This window comes from Nuphar pumila, chromosome 9, assembly GCF_984573655.1.
Source record: "Nuphar pumila chromosome 9, dmNupPumi1.hap1.1, whole genome shotgun sequence".
Classification (NCBI taxonomy): domain Eukaryota; kingdom Viridiplantae; phylum Streptophyta; class Magnoliopsida; order Nymphaeales; family Nymphaeaceae; genus Nuphar; species Nuphar pumila.
The window spans coordinates 90,236,367-90,257,849 of record NC_143257.1 but is presented as its reverse complement, the minus strand read 5'-3'; the positions used below and the strand labels follow the sequence as shown (position 1 = coordinate 90,257,849).

Sequence of the window (21,483 nt, the reverse complement as noted above, 5' to 3'; positions counted from 1 at the left end):
TGGGAAATTCTCTATTGTTCATGTTGAAGCCATGAAGAGGAAGGGATTCGTCCAATGAATGGATCGGACTTCCTTCCTCATTTCAAAGGCTAACATCGAAATGGCTCATGACCCCCTAATTTTTTTTTCATGTTTTATTACTACCATCATATAGATTCCATGTCTCTCTTTTACTTAGAGTTATATCTTAGTTTTATAGTCATATTGTTCATGTAGTTTAGTTTTATTAATGTCTAATGGTTAGTTATAGGTTTTTTTCTTTTTTTTTGTGTATGTGCCTAATATCATTGTCATTACATGTATGAATTTTCGTCCATAAATTTTGGAATTTTTGTGGTAATCATTTTCGTTTGTTTTTAATATTCTGCCGAAAATTTTATTCAATTCGGGTTTCGGAACCCTTCTAAACCAACCAAACCCTAAATCGGGTTTTCTGTCTCTCTGAGATTTTAATTTCTGATTTAGCAGAAAAGAACCTTCAAAATCACCCATGTGGGAGATTCAAATCATCCTTAAAAAATCACAGTAGATTCATGATTGAATCTACTAATGATCTGAAAATTTTGAGTTTTTTTCAGTTAGTTTTTCTTTCTGTAAAAAATCGAATTTCTCAGACCCCTGGGAAAATCTCGATTTTCTTTCGTCAGGGTATAGACAGACCCTAATGCACCGAGTCCGCCCAATCTGTAGCCTATCTGCAAAAACTTTCAACATGAAAGTTGTTCCTCACATATTTTTCTGTCATTGCTCAAAATTTGGAAATTTTCGTAACTGTTTCAGTATTTTTCCCGAAATTTGTATTTCTGTCTGACAGATTTCAATATTCCGAAATTCCAGAGATTCGGGTCTCTGATAACAGCATACCCTTTTCCAAACCGTTCCTTGGATCCCAGTTATTTAAAAATACAAAATTTCCATCTGTTTGTCAGGACATGTTTCTACAATTTCAGCCTTTTTCCCATCTGTTTACTATTTTTTACATATTTTCTACCGAAACCTGTCTGTTTCCTTCATTTACTAGAGTCGCCGGATTCCGATCCGACTTGCTGGAGTGGTACAGCTCCGACCATAGGTCAAAACCAGAAAGTGTAAAAGTCAAAAATCCTTGCCTTACTGTCCTCTGTCATCCCATAAAATTTGGGAAATTTTTATGGAAGTTTGATATCCGAAATCCTCTTTAGAATCAGCATTTTAGGTAAAATTTTGATTTTCTTAGGATTTTAACTATTTTCCATATTAAGAAAATACAAAAAAAATATATTTTCGAGCTTCATTCTGTTTTTAGGGTTATTTTAGGTATCCATGCCAAATTTAGATTAATTCCAAGTTCATTTGCTCCATGTGTTAGTTTATCTTTAAATTCAGAAGCGAAAATCAAGCGAAAATCAGGTTAAATTTGATATTTTATGATATTTTCGTTATTTTAAGGTTTTTTATCATGTACATGAGCATGTAGAATCATATTAGGATTAATTTCAATGTCATTTGCATTTCATATTTTTCAATTTTGCAAAATTTATTTCAGAAAACCCTGGTTTTAAGGCCATAGTCTTGTTATCAGGGATATTTTGGTCATTTTGACCTAAATTTCGAAATTTCAATTTCTAATTCTCCAAAATTTCATGCATATAATCATATTTTATCATACCATGTTTGATTTATTTCATTTGATTTTCAAAATTCCAAAATTTACAAAAATTCTTTCATAAAACCCTGATTTCAAGGTCATCAGGGGTATTTTGGTCATTTTGAACCCCAATTTCGAATTTTCAAGTTTATTTTCAAAATTTATTCATTATTTATTATGTTTATATCAAAGGGGGGTATGAATTTGGGTTTATATCTGAATAATATCCGATAATTTCTCATATTTTCGGATAAATTCAGAATAACCTACATTTTTGTGCTAACCTTGTTTTCTAGTTTTGCAGGAACATTCAAGAAGAAGACTTAGATTTTATTTTTTTATTTCAATTCAATGTAACCTCAAATGTAATAATTTGGAATAAGAGTTACTTTTCTGCTTAGAATAGGGCTGCATTGCATATAGTTTAATTTATGCAAATTTCGATATTTGATGTATGATTCATGTGCATTTATTTCAAATCCACTATGGTTTACACGAATGGCACGTGCACAAGCTTTTATGGAGTTTATAAACTCGGTGGGATTCGTATTTATGGCCATAGTCAGAATACGAAGAAAACCAAGTTTTATGATCTTTATATCAGCCACATTCAGCCTACACTCTTAGGCTAACTTCAAAAATGCACTGCATTTCTCAAAGTTTCAAAAGGATTTCCCAATTCCTCAATGAAATTCCCTTTTCAAATTCATTCATTCATATCATTCAAATTGCATTATTTTCAAACTCATTTTCCAATTTCAATTTCAGAAAATTCAATTTTCTCAAGAATTTCCAAGTCTTTCTCAGGATCTGATTTTCTCAAAATCCTAAGTTTTCAAATGACATTTCAAAGCATTTCCCAAGTTCAAATCAAGATTTTCCTATGTTTTCAAATTCTCAAATTTCAAAATCCCAAGTTTTCAGAAATCGATTTTCTCATATTTTCCAGTTTTCCTGAGAATTCATTTTCCATTTCAAAAGTCATTTTCCAATAAATTTCTTAGATTTTCTCAAGATTCTCAAATCCATTTTCTCATAAAAGCAATTCCAAGTTTCCAATCTCAAAACCAATTTTCTCAGTTTTTCAAGCTTTCCTGAGAAATCACTTTTCAATGCAAATTTCTGATTTCCAATGAAATTCAATGATTTTCCCAAAAACTCCAATTTCAAGCACTTTTCCAATCATTTTTCCAAATGCATTTCAATTTTCCAAAGCAAACATCATAGTTTCTCAAACTTGCATTTTTTAAAAATTTCATAGCACAAGCCTGATTCTTTGTGCATTCTAGGAAAAATAGAGCATAATTTAGCTATTTGAGTCAAATTAAAGCACGTAATTGATCCTTGGTTCAATTACCCCTGGTAAAGGCGCCAGGAACGGTTGAACCTCGTACCGACAGGCGGATCCCATTCCACGAAATTTTCCCGTAAATTTTAAAAATGGAGGCGAGTAAATTTTCAAAATCATTTTCAAAACTTTGGTCGAGTTTGACTCGCAAATTCGTTTCTCTCTCGCAAGGGAGTGAAAAAATTTTGCGATGATAACACCAGGGTTCTATTGAAGTTCTGAGGGATAAAGAAGAGGCTTCTCTTTGTTCTGCTATGACGACTGTGGGCTTGCAGTAGCGGGTGATCCCCTTTCTTTGGTTGATTCAGAGCATCGAGAGGAGGACTGGGATCCGACTGTGAGATCTCTTTCAGAAAAGTGAAGAAGAAGGGAAATTAGGGAGGAAAGAGAGGAAGAAGGAAGGAAGAATCGAGAAGAAGAAACTATGGTGGGGTGAAATGCGATCTTGAAGGAGAAGAGAATGCGCGATCGATCGGAGAGAGAGAGAGAGAGAGTGGTGCGGGGGTGAAGAGGCAGTGATTTGAGAAGCCCCCCTGCGGTTTGTTAAATAGGGGATGGAGGAAGGATCGAGAAGGTGGAGGTTGTTGGAGATGAATGGAGGAGGAAGAAGAGGGCGGGAGAGAGAGAGAGAGAGAGCTCTTGCGGCTAACGAAAAGCCATTTGGGATTTTACACTGGAGGTCCTAAAAATCCAAGAAATTTTACAAAAGAAGGTTTTCAGAAAAGGAATTTTTCAAAAAGGGGTTTTTATAAAGTAGATGAACTACTTTTTTTCTGATCTTGGAAGGAAAATCCGAGAATATGAGAAAAATATGAGTATTTTTGGCAAGCGGGACCCAAATGAGGTTTTTGAAAGGTTTTTGTAAAATTATTATTTTTAAAACATTCAAGATATTCTGAAATGAGTTTTTTTTGTGAAAAGTAGGGTTAATTTTGGAAATCAATTTTCAGAAATGGATCTGGGTCCAGAATTTTTGATAAACATTAGAATTCAGATCTCAAATTGAGATCTGACCTTGAACTGAAAAAAACCTGTGAGAAAATATAAAGAATTGGAAATTTTTGATTTTTTTTGGAACAATAAGAGATCTGGGGTTAGAATTGGATCCAGATATCCGATTTGGATCAGAAATTGGGTAAAAAATGAAAATTGAGTCTGGATTCCAGTGAATCCGAGAAATAAATGAAAATTTGATTAAAAATTGACTCGATTTATTCAAAGAAAGGGACCCAGAGCAAAAAGGGAATTTTTAGATTTTTGGGAAAATTTGGGGTGTTCACACCAGATGGGTTATGGTGTTCCAACACGTTTCAAAATAATACTGGTCCAGAAGGCTGCCGAAGTGCATATTTCGTAATTGGTCCTTCTGATATTCACTCAGTTGTCCATACCACGACAGAATTACAAGCCACTAACACTGCCCTTTGAGCTTTTTCACCTGGTGCTCTACTTCTCTTCTAACCTCCTTGTAACATAAAATAACATATTATTCATATCAAATCACAATTAGTCTCATTTATACTTCTACACGTCACTGTACACAGTAATCGCTATATATAATAATCATTGTACACTCGTTATCACTGTAATCGTATACACAATAATCAATATCAAAGTAATCGCTATATGTACTAATCGCTATTACGATAATTGCTATACATAGGTCACAGTAATCGCTATACATAATAATCGCTATCACAGTAATTGCTATACATAGTAATCACTATCACAGTAATCGCTATACATAGTAATCACTATAACAATAATCACTATACATAATAATACCTATTGTAGTAAATTATTACATAATCACTATACATACTAATCGCTATTATGGTAATCACTATACATAGGTCACAATAATCGCTATCAAAGTAATCGCTATACATAGTAATCACTATCACAGTAATCACTTGCTATCACAGTAATCACTATACATAATAATACCTATCACAGTAAATCATGATAGACAAGAGCGATTTATGTACCTTGGTCATACTTTTCTCTTCTTCATCTCCTCCCTCCTTCCTATGCCTTTCTTGTTGAGCCATCATTCACTCATCCTTCTCCCTCCTCTGCCTTTTTTGTTCCCTATTCATTCTCTCCTCCTCCTCTGCCTTTCTTGTTGCCCCTTTGCTCCGCCTCCTCCCTCCTTTGCTTTTCTACTTCCTTCCTTCACTCTTTCACCTTCCTCCTCTGCTTTTCTACTTCTTTCTTCCTTTCTCTTTCCTTCTCATACTTTTTCCTTTTCCTTTCCTTCTCCTGCTTTTTCTTTTCCTTTCTTTATCTTCCTCGTCCTCCTCCTTCCTTTGTCTTTCCTTCTCTTTCTTGTCCTCTTTCTCCTTTCTTTGTCTTTCATTCTCTTCCTCATCCTCCTTCTCCTTTATTTGCCTTTCCTTCTCTTCCTCATCCCCCTTCTCCTTCCTTTGCTTTCTTTGCCTTTCCTTCTCTTCCTTGTCCTCCTTCTCCTTCCTTTGTCTTTCCTTCTCTTCCTCATCCTGATTCTTTTTCCTTTGCCTTTCCTCTTTTTTTTTATCATTTGCCTTTCCTTCTCTTTCTCCTTCTTCAATTGCCTTTCCTTCTCTTCCTCCTTCTCCTTATTCTTCCTTTGCCTTTCCCTCTTATCTTCCTCCTCCTCCTCCTTCATTTGTCTTTTCTTCCTTTGCTTTTCATTCTCCTCCTCCTTCTTCCTTTGTTTTTCCTTCTCTTCATTATCCTTCTTCTTCTTCATCATCTTTAGTTCTTTCATCCTTATTCCTCTGCGTTTCATCTTCACTATATGATGGATCAAGCTCCACATTATAAAATTTCAATGCTTTGTCCCTGTCTTTATCATTCTCAATCTTCATTATATTTTGGTACTTTTCATAATGCTTACATATATCAGACTGGTGGATCACTTCTCCAGTAGTCATCCCCTCAAACAATAGGGGCTTTCTTGTCTTACAAATTTTAGTCATTGCTAACCAACACAACACATAAATTTAACCACATCATTATATGTTACAACCGCCTCCCCAAGTATATATCATTACAAATTATCATATTCGTTACATAATGACCAACATTACGAATTATCACAATATTTGACTTCATAAGTAAACATCATTGTAAGATTTAGCAAACTTAAGTACAAAACAAGGTAACTTTATAAATATACATTGCTACTGCATCAAACGTATAAATCATTGCTGCTTTAAACGTATAAATTACTACTGATTTAAATGTATAAATTTTTCATGCTTCAAACGTACAAATGATTATAGAAATCACACCCTTCATAAGTACATGTTGTTGTAATGTTGGGCCTTCATAAGTAAACATCATTGTACGATTTAGCAAACTTAAGTACAAATCATGGTAACTTTATAAATCTTAAATACACATCACTACTGCTTCAAACGTATAAATCGTTACAGCATCGAACGTACAAATTGCTATTGCATTAAATATATAAATCATTGCTGCATTCAAATGTATAAATCATTATAGAAATTTAGCCTTCATAAGTTTATATCATTGTAATGTTTGGCTTTCATAAGAACAAATCGTGCTAACTATTTTTTGACACCCAGAAGTTGGATAGGTACAAATCAATTTGTTTCAATATGAAAATAGGTGTTATTTAGCATGAATAGTACAACCAGTTATAAGATTTAACATTTATATTTACAAATTGATTTGTTTACATAACGAAACCTTATACGAAACTCACCAAAATGACAGGAGTTTTGGTAATCTAACAATGGAGGAGAAACACCCAGAAGGTAGATGCAGTCAATAGTGACAACGGTACTTCCATGGCAAAGGCTGCTCCAACGACATCAGACGACAACAAAGGTTGCTCCGACAACAATAGATGATGACAAAGAGTGCTCCAGTGGCAACAGATGATGACAAAGGGTGCTCTGATGGCAGTAGACGACGACAAATGGTGCATCATCAAAGGAAACTCCTATTACAGTAGATGGTGCATCGTCAAAGGGTGATCCAGCGACAACATAGGAGTTTACTGCTTAGGGCAAAAATAAAATGTTTGGGCTTTGAAGAGTTTAAGATCATCCTCCCTTTTATGGATGGAAGGCATTTTTGTCCTTTTCTCAAATCATTGTTTCATGGCGGGAATGGCGAAAAATAGTACTTAAGTCTTTGCAACTGCATCAGACTCTGACACTAAGTGATGCTGACACACATGGAGATACAAGCCCCACATGCTTATATATGTGGCGCTCATTCAAACCCCTGAACATGCACTTGCATGTTCAGGGGGAGGGGGGAACATATAACCTGCTTCGTGAAAATTAAGTGTCTTCGTAAAGAGCCCAAGAGATCTCTCCCGTCACCTTATCCATTCTCACACCGCTCATGAATGCGTCAAAAGCTTTAGCAATATCTTTTCACACCCGTGAGGCCTTCCTCCAAGAAGGGTTTCTTTTCCAATAGTATGATGTACCATCCAATTTATACATTATCTTCATGGCAAAATCTCAGTTGTTTGGCACCACCACCATCTACATAATAGCGTGATATTATTTAAGAGCGGATTCCTAGGCCTCCCCTTCTCCATTAGGGACGTGATTGTCTTTCAATTTACAAGCGATTTCGATGGACCCACACCATTCCAAAGAAAACTTTGAAAATTTTGTTTCATTTGTTTTCCACCTTTTTTATAATGTAAAATAATGCAAGTGGCATCCCGTTTAACAACATGTTGAATGAGGACGACCCTTGCCAAATTAGAAAGATGAGGCCCTTCCCACAAATTATCTTATCCTCTTGAGAAACAGAAATCTTCTGAAATGCATGGATATGAACAATTTTTAGACCCAAATGGTCCATAGGAATCCTTAGGCTCGTAACTTCTCTTCACTAATCCTTGGGCTTGAAACTACTTCAAAAGTTTTGAAAAACATCAAAATTGTTTCCATTAATTTGTTGAAGATTTGTCACTCTGAATAATAAGACGTCATCCACATATTGAATCATACAAAATTCATAAAAGACCCAGTATGTGATGGTTATCAATGAATCCTTAATCAATTACCTTTTGAAAATTTTTATTTGGAGTCTCACCAACCACATCGAAAAGAAATGGGCAGAGAGGCAACCTTGACGAAGGCCCCAGTGAATCTAAAATGACTCCCCTTCCTCACCATTGACAAATAGCACAACAATTTTTGTTGTAGAGACCATTTCCATAATCCAATTAATAAACAGGTCAAAATTTTTATAAAGACTATTAGCAAAAAAATCAGTCAAAATCTACAGATATTCTCAGCATGCATGTCTTTAGGAATCAATAAGAACTCAAATTTATTTGTTGAGCTCTTTTAGTAGCATGATGCAACTCTATGACCATTTCAAAGAAATGGTGCCTTAACTGAGGTGAGAGACCACACAAGATGCTTCAATTCCTCTATGGTAAAGGGCTCAACGAGCTCAGCAACTTCGCCCATAGAGAGGTGTGGAAGCAAAAGATTATCTAATCACCCATCCCTCACCCAATATTGAGTTACATATTTGGAGTCCAATTCCAAGTGGCCTACCTGTTGGTTTGGGAGGGTGTTGTGTATTCTCCCCGGAACACACATTTGCGTGTTCCGGTGTGTATGGAGGAATATCTTGGGACCCACAATAATTCATATGCCAATGTTCCCCATGATGACTTTATAATAAAATAACATATAAAAAAAGTAGATATGCTTTTGACGGAAATGTCCTCCCGTAAGATAGATATGCGTTGGACGAAAATATCCTCCCGCTCCCCGTAAATAGATTTGCATGTTCTGCCTTTGTTTTTAGCTTGTGTTGCAACACATGGTCGCCGTCTCGTTCCTGCCTTGTGTTAGATAGAAATCTTTTCCGGCTTCGTTCCTACCTCGTGGAGATAACTATAAATTGAATGACTGGTTCGATCATTGGTGGGCGTTATAAGGGAGGTTTGTCGGCCATCTCTTTTTACAATCTTCTCTTCTTCTTTATTTTTGTTAGGCAGTATGAAAAAAAGCAATGATGCACAAACATTCCAACAAGTGCCATTAAAGCGTGGTGAGTACCTTTCCATGTCATCATGTTATTGTTGAAGAACATATGTCGTTGTGAGTGTCATTAAGGTGTTGTTTTGTTATTGCAAATAGATTTTTTCGTTTCGGCGGTTGGAAACTTGAAGATATTTGTAAGGCGGTGGGATTTGTTGACAAGAATGCTTGGTTACAGATGCGAGCAAGGGCTTCTACCCCATCTGGTATCGTTCATTAACTCAGTATATGCAATATAACGCAAATCGCGGTTGTAGTAACATGTATATCAATTTGTGAGATATTGTTTTGTTTGTTAATATCGATTTGTAATATATTATGCTGAGTTGCTGTATATCGATTTGTAAGATATTATGTGTTTTCTAGTGTCGATTTGTGAGATATTGTTTTGTTTGTTAATATCGATTTGTAATATATTATGCTGAATTGTCGTATAACGATTTGTAGCATATTATGTATTTTCTAGTGTCGATTTGCGAGATTTTGTTTTGTTTGTTAATATCGATTTGTAATATATTATGCTAAATTACCGTATATCGATTTGTAAGATATTATGTATTTTTTAGTATTGATTTGTGAGATATTGTTTTGTTTGTTAATATCGATTTGTAATATATTATGCTGAATTGCCGTATATCGATTTGTAAGATATTATATGTTTTCTAGTGTCGATTTGTGAGATATTGTTTTGGTTGTTAATATTGATTTGTAATATATTGTGTTGAATTATCGTATATCGATTTGTAGGATATTATGCTGAATTGTCATATACCGATTTGTAATATATTATGCTGAATTGTTGTATATCGATTTGTAAGATATTATGTGTTTTCTAGTGTCGATTTGTGAGATATGGTTTTGTTTGTTATTATCGATTCGTAAGCTATTATGTTGTTGCTTTGATAGTGTGATTCATTCAATCATTTCTTTGACTTGCTCAACTAATCAGTAGCCGTTGTTATATGCATCTTGAATAAATCATAGTAAATGTATGCACTGGCTAATGCAAATTGATAATTTGCTCATGACAGTGTTGAGCATATCAACTAGTTGCAGTGAAGATGATGTATCTCAATCATTGGAAAGTCATGGAGCATTGAACATCCGTACTATCAATGCACTTGAAGAAGTGAATATATGCACTAATGATGCACATGATAAGAAGGGTGTAGGCATTGGATTCACTCTTGACTTGAATATTCCAGCAGATGAAATGTAATTCGATAATGAGGTAGACGATCATGACAGTGCACTTGACAAAGGTGCATGCACCTCAAGTCTACATGATAGTACACTTGACTCTGTTCCCGTAGAGGGAATGCAATTTAAGAATGAGGAAGCAACATACAAATTTTACAATAATTATGCCTTAAAACTTAGCTTCAGTGTTAGAAGGTATTCTTGGGCAAAAAATGCACAGGGTGTCATGGTGAGAAAGGCATATGTTTGTTTTGTTTGTTAATATCGATTTGTAAGCTATTATGCTGAATTTTCGTATTGATTTGTAATATATTTTGCAATATGTACATCGATTTTTAAGATTTTATGTGTTTTATAGAGTCGATTTGTAAGCTATTATGCTGATTTTCTGTATCGATTTGTAATATATTATGCGATATGTATAACGATTTGTAAGGTACTATGTGTTTTCTAGTATCAATTTCGTTCACAAAGAAAGAGTTTTTGGATGAAGCCATTTTAATGAATCGTGAGACACAAAAATAGAATTGTTAATATTTTTTTGGATCACCATTCATGAAAATGACTTCATCCAAAAAGCTATGGAACACAGGAATGGCGTGTGAATTCTGTTTAATAATATATCATTCACATGTATAAATCATTGTAATATGTATCATTCACATGTATAAATTATTGTCTCATCTAGCCTACAAAGCTATAATTTTGATACCGTAGGTAAATCACCATTGCTTAATGCTTAAACAATTAGTAAAAATTGTTGTCTAATCTAGCCTTCACATATACAAATCACTATACATAATCTGTAGTTGAATCGTTACTTAAAAACTATACTTCGTAGTTGAAAAAATATTTGCCTAATCTTTGATATACTTCATGACAAATATGCTACAGTTGGTATCGTCATTCACTCAGTATATGCAATGTATCGCAAATCATAGTTGTAGTAACATTCTACCAATTTATGAGATATTATTTTGTTTGTTAATATTGATTTGTAAGCTATTATGCTAAATTTCTATATCGATTTGTAATATATTTTGCTATATGTACATCAATTTGTAAGATTTTATGTGTTTTATAGAGTCGATTTGTAAGCTATTATGCTGAATTTTCGTATTGATTTGTAATATATTATGCAATATGTATATCGATTTGTAAGATATTATGTGTTTTCTAGTGTCAATTTCGTTCATAAAGACAAACAAAGATATATCGTTATCGTGGTAGCTGCTTAAATTGATTTGTACTTTACTAAGTCTAAACATCATGTCGATTTGGGTATACATGCGTAAAACCCTGCAAAATATAAAACCCTAATATAGATATATATAAAACCCTACTCGACCCGACCCGACCCGTTGTCCAGGTGTAAAACCCTAGTCTATTTAACCTCTCTTCCTCTTTTTTGCGACAACACGACTTCTTCTTCTTCTTCTTTTTTCTTCTCCGCCTTCATCTTCTTCTCCTTCTTCGACATTTTTGTTAAATGTATATCTATCTTTTAGAGACTCCAATTTTTACAAAAGAGATCACCAAAACATCAATATCGTTCATCGTTGAGTTTATTTTCGGCTGCAAGGTGATTCTATGTGTAGCTGCAGATACATTCTTTTCAAAAAAATGAGCTCATTAGTAATGACAATCCACTGTACCATTTTTCTCGGACTGAGGCTGATTCTTAGACTCTAGCATTGGTGCACTCTTGAGAATATGCTTCACAAACTTTAGCTCAGGCACTGTCCCCTTGAAGGAGCCGATGAGCTACATCATAAATCACTTTTACGTATTTGTCTTTAATATACTTCATGACAAATACGTAAAAGTGATTTATGATGTAGCCCATCTATTCTTTAAGGGAGCAGTGCCTAAGCTGAAGTTTGTGAAGAATATTCTCAAGGTGCACCATTGCTAGAGTCTCTATCAGTCTCAGTCCGAGGAAAATGGTGCAGTGGGCTGCCATTACTACTGAGCTCATTTTCTTGGAGAGGATGTATCCGCAGCTGCACATAGAATCGCTTTGCAGCAAGAAATGAACTCGATGATGAACAATATGGATGTTTTGGTGATCTCTTCTATAAAAATGAGAGTCTCTAAATGATAGATATGTGTTTGACGAAGTGTCCTCCCATAAATAGCTTTCCACATTCCTGCACTTGGATTACATTAGAAGCACATCACTATTTTGGACGTGGGTTTCATACTGGTGATGATATTTGTTTTCTTTCTTTATGATGGTCATGTATTATATCTAAGCCAAACCATTGATCATGATGTATTGTAACTAAATACTAATATTTTTTGTATATGAATGTGGTTGTAAATCATGTGGATTTGTAGTTACAAAGTTACAACAAGAACGATATGTCTTTGTAAACGAAATCGATTTGTATTTAAAAAGTTAATTCGATTTGTATCATTGAAGTAAAACCCAAAATCCTTAAACCTAAAACCTAAACACTAAACCCCAATCACCCGTAAAATCAATTAGGAAATATCGTTGACATAGATATAGCCCGTAAAAGCAAATCGCGATAGCACATAGCCTTCATATGTCATTGTGTAAATCACGATGGTACGTGTCATTCACTTAGACAAAGCTCATTGTCTAAAAGACAGACGTCATTGTGTAAATCATGATGGTATAACGATTTACACAATGACGTCTATATCAGCCATATTTGGATAAAAATCGCACTGTGCATGAGTACAAATCACGATAAAAGTGCACAATCAATGTTTATGCAAATCATTTCAGCCGTTTATCAATGTTTATGCAAACAGTTTCATCCGTTTATCAATGTTTGTGCAAATTGTTTCAAACATTTATCAATCATTGTGTAAATCGCGATAGGAACACAACTTGTAAAAGCAAATCAATGGCATTTTCACTTGTGATCATTGCAAAATTTATCATTTCCCTCTTTCTATCCTTATTTTCTCTTTTCATCCCTTTCTCCCTTTTTAAAAGGGAAAAAAGAGAAAGAACGAAGAGAGAAGAGAAATAAAGAAAGAAAAGAAACTCTTTTGCGAGGTCTCACTTGACCTTTATTTGAAAAAAATATTTTAAAAAATTAACTCGCCTCCGTTTTCAAAATTTTGCGAGAAAAATGGAGAGATGGGATTCGCTCATCGGTACGAGGTTCAACCATTCCTGACGCATTTACCAGAGGTAATTGAACCAAGGATCGAATCAATGCCTTTTGCTTTGCCTAAATTTGTCTAAATGATTATTCTGAAATCCTAAAATGCACATCAAATCATGCTTGTGCTATGAAAATGCAAAGATGTATGCTTTAAGAAATGCTTAAGAAATTTTAGGTTTTTCCAAGTGAATTTGAAATAAGTTTGAAAATATTCTTGAAGAAGAAGTTCAAAAAGTTGAACTTTATTTTGGAAAACTGATATTTAAATCTAACCTTGGAATTGGAAGTGAATTTGAGATTTTGAAGAGAAGGCTTGAAATTCTGATGTTGAAATCATATCTGAGATCCAAGATTTGAGATAGATTTAAATTTTGATTTGCGGAAGGAAGATTTGAAATTAAAAGTGAAATCTGAAAAAGAATGAAATTTGAGGAAGAAAGACTGGATTTAGAGCTCTAAATTTGATAAATTTGAATTTGAGATTGAAATAGAGTATTGAATTTTGAAGTTTTAGACTTGAAGTCTAAGTGAAATCCGTCTTTGGATTTTGGAATGCAAAATCGATTTTGGGATTTTAGAATGAAAATTGGATCTGCAATCGATTTTGAAATATGAATTTGATGTTTGAAATCAGAACTTGGACTTGGAAATTAGATTGGAAATTCAAGTTGAAAATTTGAATTGATTTTGAAATTGAATTTTAATTTTGAGAGGGGAAATGAATTTAAAATTGAATTTAGGATCTGAAGTTTGAAATTGGAATTGGACTTGAGGAATGAATTTAGAAATAGAAAATTTAGAAATTTTAAAATAAACTTTGGATTTGAGAATAAAAGAATAAATTTGAATTTATGAATGAAAGTTGAAAATGATTTTGAATTTAGAAAATGAAAACTGAGTTTTTAAAAGATTTCAAAAATCACTTGGAATATGGAAAATAACTTGAAAATAATTTGAAAAAAGGAATGCAATTCTATCCAAAATGATGAATGCTTTGAAGGAATTTACAGATTGAAATTTAAAAGCATACTTTATTCTTAAATAGAATTGAAATAAGAATAAAATTATAATACATTCATGACTATGGTCACAAATATATTATAATACAATCTATATTTAAAGTCTAATAAAGAATAAAATAAATTTTGGTGCTTTTATAGGATTTAAAATGAAATTAACTTTCAATATATCCATGACTATGACCACAAATATATCTCAAGATAATTCACATATTAAATTCTGATAAAGGAAGAAAATAATATTTCAGAAAAATATGATGATTTTCAAAAGAGACCTAAGTGGAGGTCAAATGTTATTCCATAAAAGATAAAAATCTTAAGTATTGTTCACATTTTGACTATGGCCATAAATGTAAATCATTTACTTAGAATTATTTACCTCTTATTAGAAAGGTGCACGTGCCATTCGTGTTTCACCATTGTGGGCTTTAAATGAAAGTAAAAATAAAATGAGATGAAACAAGCAATTATGAAAATTAAATACTCATACATTCTATTCTAATCTGAAAAGATAAAATTCTCATTAATATCTAATTATTACAACCTTGAATTGAATTTGAGAATATCAAAAAAATTTAATCTAGAAAAGGAATTTAACACTTCTACACTTTTCGTGCAAAAGAGAGTTAGCATGAAGCAACAATGCAAAATATAGAAGATGATGGAAAATATTATGTCAAAACCCATATGCTTATGTCTAGGTGAGATATCTATATTAATGAAGGACATGTATGTATATGCAAATATATGTGCTAGTGCTAATGAAGAAAGTGTGTATATACATGTGCATGCATATGCTAATGAAGGAAATGCCTATATAGGTGTATATGCTAATGAAAACAATATGCATATGAGTGTATATGCCAATGAAAGCAATGCTTACACAGGTGGATATGCATATGCTAATGGAGGCAATGCATATACAGGTGGATATGCCTATGAAGCTATAAATGAAATTGCAGCAGTTCACGGCCTGCGAGTGAACTATAAGTGAACTTGTTTGTGAATGCAAAGGAGATGTGCCCTGGAATTGCTTATGAAACTATAGCAAATGATGCTGCATAATGGGATTGTTTATGAAATTACAATAAATGATGTTGCTTAGTGGACTGACTTATGCAATATATTTGACAAGTGGTTCACAACGAGGGTTGTGATTGCTGCGGAATGATTCACAGTGCATGATGTAGATGCACACGAAGTGATATGATACTGCAGCAGGTGCAACGGTGAAGTGCTGAGTATAGATATATAGGTGATGGTGGTGAGATGTACACAGTAGCCAGGTGAGTGCAACAGATAAAGTGGGTGCTGCGAGTGGAACATTTCAGCAGTTGTGGTTGTGTCATGAAGGTGAGTGGGTGCAGCAGTGAAGAGTGCAGTGAAGTAGGTGCTATGCCTGGGCTGTTGTGATGTGGTGACAACATGCTGAAGGTGAGGAAGTGGAAGTGCAAGTGATGACTAGATGAATGCAAGAACAAGATGTAGGGATATATGCATAGTTAAATGCAGGGGAAGATGGGAGTGGATGTTTTGTAAGTGAAGGGGAGCATATAGGTATGATGCTGGGGATATGCAAGAGGTGCTGTGCAGGTAAGTGAAGGGTGAAGTGGGTGGTGCTGTAGCATTGGAAGGAAAGGGGCTGTGGGTGCTAGTGTGGATATGTGCAAGGGATGCACAAGTGTTGCAGGGTGAAAATACAGATAATAGGTGAGCATACAGGCGCAACAGGGAGATGGTGGACATGCTGTGAAAGTGTAGTGGTTGGTGCTGTGATGGATGGTGTAAGGGATTGCAAGTGGAGAACTATGGTGTTAATGCGGGGATGATGGTGCCTATGAAGAAGGTGCACAGGTGGGTGTAAGGTGCTGTGAGTGTGAGGGTGTTGTGCTGTGTACATGTGAATGGAGTGGGATGTTGCTGTGAAGGTGCACAAGTGAAGCAATGTGCTGAAAGTGAAAAATGTGCAGGTGTTTGAGAAAAATTCACAAACTTGTTTATGCCCTCAGAAAGACCAGCAGAGTCACTAATGAGATAGGAATGGAGGGAACAACGAACTGCCGTATGTGCAAAAGAATTGTTGTTTACCGAAAGTGCTCTTAAATCTGCTAATTGTCCTGGCTTAAGATCCGGACAGGATGAGTACAGGTATGATGTTATTAGGTAGTCCAGGACTGCATCTCCAAGAAACTCAAGTCTCTGATAGCATCCGCCACTATTCTTGTTGCAGGAAGGATGTGTAAATATCTGAATAAGCAATCTTTTATGCAGAAATTTGTGTCCTAATAAAATTTCCAAGGACTCAACATCCATGGAACTTACAAGAGACAAACTTCTCTGACTTTTAATCCATGCCCTAAAAAATATCTCCAGAATCAAAGCCAACATCTATCCCTGTCCATTCTAGAAAAGCAATTACAACCCTGAACCCACAATCAACAATAAATGCTCCAACAAGAGCTTCTACAATATCTGCAATGGTCTTACCATACAGTATCTGGTGGGACTTACTGTATTTGATTGTACAGGAATTTGTTTGATGTACAAATTCTCCATTTTCTTTTTGACCACGAATTATTGATTCTGAATCGTTATTGCAAATCACAGCACATGGGTGCTCAAGTGCATAAAAGTTGCACGGATTAAAACATTGATCACGAATATACATCTGCAAGTTTCTCCTAATGGCCAACTTGTACAAATTGTGATTATTGACAGTTCTTGAACGCAAGTCTGTTAGTTTCCCTTCATCCAATGCTTCATATGAAAGGAATAGGTGTCTGCTAACAACATATTTGAGAAAGGAGTCACCAAGTACTTCTAGCTTTTCCAGAGAAAAGCACTCTAAATATTTTTCTGTAGTCAAGGCTTCTAGAACCTTTGAATATTTAGGCTCGTCCATCAAATCCCTTTTGGATGCAAGATGATGATCAAATGCAAGGCATATAACGAATTTAAAATTTGCGATAAGCATGGATTGAGCTCAATATTCGGAACAAGAAATCAGAAAATAAAGTCAGTATTTATGCTGAAATTGATATAATATGACACTTGGATATCATCGTTGAGCAGATTGGTCTCTCAGATTGTTATAACGGCTTGAAAAATTACTTTCAGCAGTAGATCAATTCGCAGTGAATCGATCTCTGCGAGTCAATCTATGCTGAGCAAAATGATAAATGGTGGGGCGAATGCCTAAGCATCATGGTACAACATTGGAGCAACGACTTATGGCCACAATTGATATTGTTCATGATGGATACGTTGGTAATAAAACGCAGATGGACATTAACAATAACTGGGAACTAACAAAGAAATATGGAAATCAAGATACAGAGAAAATGAAAATCCCCATAACATGGATGGTAATAAACGCAAAAATAGAAAACAAAGGATTGCAGAATCGGAATATGATACCGACAACGTAGATGAAATTCGAATAAACACAACAAGTTGCTATGAAATGTAATATCACTTGTGAATATTATACACAGAACAGAAAGAAAAATGCGGATGAATAAGAGAAAACATAAAACAACAAATGAGATGGATCTGAAGTAATTACAGGTAAGATACATGAATAGGAGGACATCAAATTGAACGAACAAACATTCAACAACATGCATAAGCAAGAGAGATTCTATAACAAATTGCAGGAAGAAATTAATAAAATGTTAGAATAAAGACATTCCAGCGATATTGCCGTATGTAGGCCAATACTGCTATCCGCAGATCGGCACTACAAGGAGGCTTACTTTAAAAAATGATGAAGAAGAAACTAGAAAACTTGTAAAAAAAAACAGAAAAACAAGAGTAAAGGGGATAATAGGAAGAGCAGAAGAAGAGCGAATGGGAAAGGGGATCGTACCTGAACTGGATGACGTTCCTTCCTTGCACTGCGTGGACTCTTGTTGCGTATTCAAACTCCTTCACTCGATCGAAAGTGGAGGAATCAGAAGAAAGACCGAAGGAAAGGGGAAAGGGGAGAAGAAGAAGGATCGAAGGTGGGGGAAGAAGGAGAAGGGGAGAGAGGGAAAAGAGGCTGACAGGGGATGATCGTGGAAATGGGGAGGTGAAGATGATCGTCGAGAGGGAGAGGTGAGAAACGGATGAAAACCATCGACCCCTTCAGCTCTGTTTTATGACAGAAAGCCGTTAGGGGCTTTTCAAAAATGGTCCTCTAACTTTTGAAAAATTTCATAAAGATGGTTCTTTTACAAGATTTTTCAAAAAAAGGGGCTTAGGCCAATTTCTGAAATTCATTTTTTCTTTTTATATTTTTAAAGGAAAAAGCTAGAAGGACACATGAGGAAAATATGAGGATTTTTAGGAAATGGGATCTTAACGAGGTTTTAGAAGTTTTTATAAAATATTTGTTTTGAAAATTGATGTTTTTACAAAAGAAAATTTTATAAAAATACACAGTTAAAATTTGGAAATTGGGTTTCAAAAATGGGTCTGGATTCAGGAGTTTGGACCTCGAATTGAGATTGGATCTTAAACCAAATGCAGAGATTTTTTTTTTTATTTTTTGAAAAATAGAAGATCCAAACTCAGAATCGGATTCGGATATTAGATCTGGATCCGAGATTGGGTGAGATATGGAATTTGAATTTGGATTCCAGTGAATCCAAGAAATGAATGAAATTTTGATCTGAAATTGACCAAATTATTAAGAAGATGGGGCTAGGGGCAAAAAGGAAAATTTTGAATTTTTTAGAAAATTTGGGGTGATCACATCACTGTATACAACGCTAAACGCTTATTTCGTTTTTATTTATGAACGCCTATCATTACAACGATTTGTTCAGTGGCATTTGTGTGCTGCACTTATACATAAATCACTATTAACAAAAAAACCATATCTCAAATTGACAATAGAAAACACACATAATCTTACAAATCGATATACGATAATTCAACATAATATATTACAAATCGATATACGGCAATTCAGCATAATGTCTTACAAATCGATACATGGCAATTCAGCATAATATATTACAAATCGATATTAACAACCAAAACAATATCTCATAAATCGACACTAGAAAAGACGTAATATCTTACAAATTGATATACGACAATTCAACATAATATATTACAGATCGATATTAACAAACAAAACAATATCTCACAAATTGATACTAGGAAACACATAATATCTTATAAATCGATATACGACAATTCAGCATAATATATTACATATCAATATTAACAACCAAAACAATATCTCAAAACATATGAGCTATATTATATCAATTTTTAAGATGTGTCTATTTGCTAGATATTTATATTATGATTTTGAAACATGTGCCTACGGAATTTACATTGTTACGATTTACAAAACACGTGTGCTAGGTGCGTAATTTTGGTTTACAGTTGAGGTTTAGGGTTTATGACTTAGGGTTAGGGTTTGGGGTTTAGGGTTAGGGTTTAGGGTTAGGGTTTAGGTTTATGGTTTAGGGATTAGATTTTAGGGTTTAGGGTTTAGGGTTAGGGTTTAGGGTTAGGGTTTAGGGTTTAGGGTTTAGTAATATATTAAGGGTTTAGGGTTTAGCATTAGGGTTTAGTAAGATATTAAGGGTTTAGGGTTTAGGGTTTAGGCTTTAGCGTTAGGGCTTAGTATGATATTAAGGGGTTAGGGTTTATGGTTTATGGTTTATGAGTTTAGGGTTTAGGGTTTAGGGTTTAGGGTTTAGGTTTAGGGTTTAGGGTTTAGGGTTTAGGGTTTAGGGTTTAGTGTAACGCTCCAAATATTTAACTTGAAAATTTTGGAATATTTTTTTCTTCTAAACGACAGCAAAAAAACTTTATTAAATCCTTAGTCAATTTATTTGGGCGGGTTACAAGTAATAGAACAGACTCAAGGCATTAACTAAAATAGACTCTTGCATTGAATTACTACAAGTTTTAAATTACAACTTAATGATTTATTACAAGTCATATTCCTTAGGACATTCGAAAAAGATATGGTCACATGGCACTATCCGCAGCGACGACCACAATTGCTCACCTTTCAGTTTCCTGAAAACATTAATTCAGAAGGAGTCAGACTACCACGTCTGAGTAAGAAGCATAATATCCATATGAATGTGCTCAGTGTCATGTGTACAAGTATATGTGCAACATGTTTAGATAGAACTAATAACCATTTAACAAGTGATATATGTACAAGTCACTAAAGTCAAGTATTTCATGATATAATTCATCAACATCAAAGCACGATAAAATATATGCATGAACCATAGTTATATAAGTAATAACAACTTTGGAACTAATGTGGATATACACCTGACTTAAGCAAAACATTTCATGTAAAGTTTGCATAAAGCACAAACACCAATGTTCAACACATCATTAATAAGTTATCACATTTTTCGTGTCAAGGAAAACCAATTTGAGGCATGCACCATAGGAATCACAACTTACTCAATAATTGCAACATCAAGCCATATGCAACTACTTGAAGATTTTTCTTAATGCACTAACTTTATGCTTCATCTTGTTAATTACCCTGTGGGTATGCACAGACATTCGACATCGTAGCTGTCCGAGACCACACGAGGGTCTATTATTTTATAACCCGTGTGACTAGCCATACAGATATCCAAAGGAGACAGTTCATGACCGAGAGAGTACTCTCCAGTGGCTAGAACTAGAATTAGGATGCACTCTGTACTTTTGCAGAATACTTGGATCTACCACCTAGGACACACTGGTGGTCCTAGCCCCCTAACTCAGAGGACTGGGGACTGAGTGAGACGCCTAGCTCTCACAAAAACAATAATTATTTCATGGAGCTTGTACCATCTATCCTCTCCAAGGTAGACTATGGGTCCGGTAACATACACCATCTTTCAGGTATACCCAGAGCCCTGGGAAACCAGTAACATATACCGTTGTCAGGTATACCCAGTATCCCGGAAAACCAGTAACATATACCGTCTTTCAGGTATACCCAGAATCCCATTATTTATTTTATGTGTATAAATTTTTATTCTTTTTTGTTTGGGTTCAGTAACATATACCATCTTTCAGGTGTACCCAGAATCCCAAAAGAAACTGGTAACATATACCGTCTTTCGGGTATACCCAGAACCGA

At 34.6% G+C, this 21,483-nt stretch overlaps 1 pseudogene; it reads right to left on the bottom strand.

Annotated features, from left to right (window-relative positions):
- Window positions 1–16,734: 16,734 nt before the first annotated feature.
- Window positions 16,735–17,280, bottom strand: LOC149828689 (endoribonuclease Dicer homolog 4 pseudogene; annotated as a pseudogene).
- Between the last annotated feature and the right edge of the window lie 4,203 nt (window positions 17,281–21,483).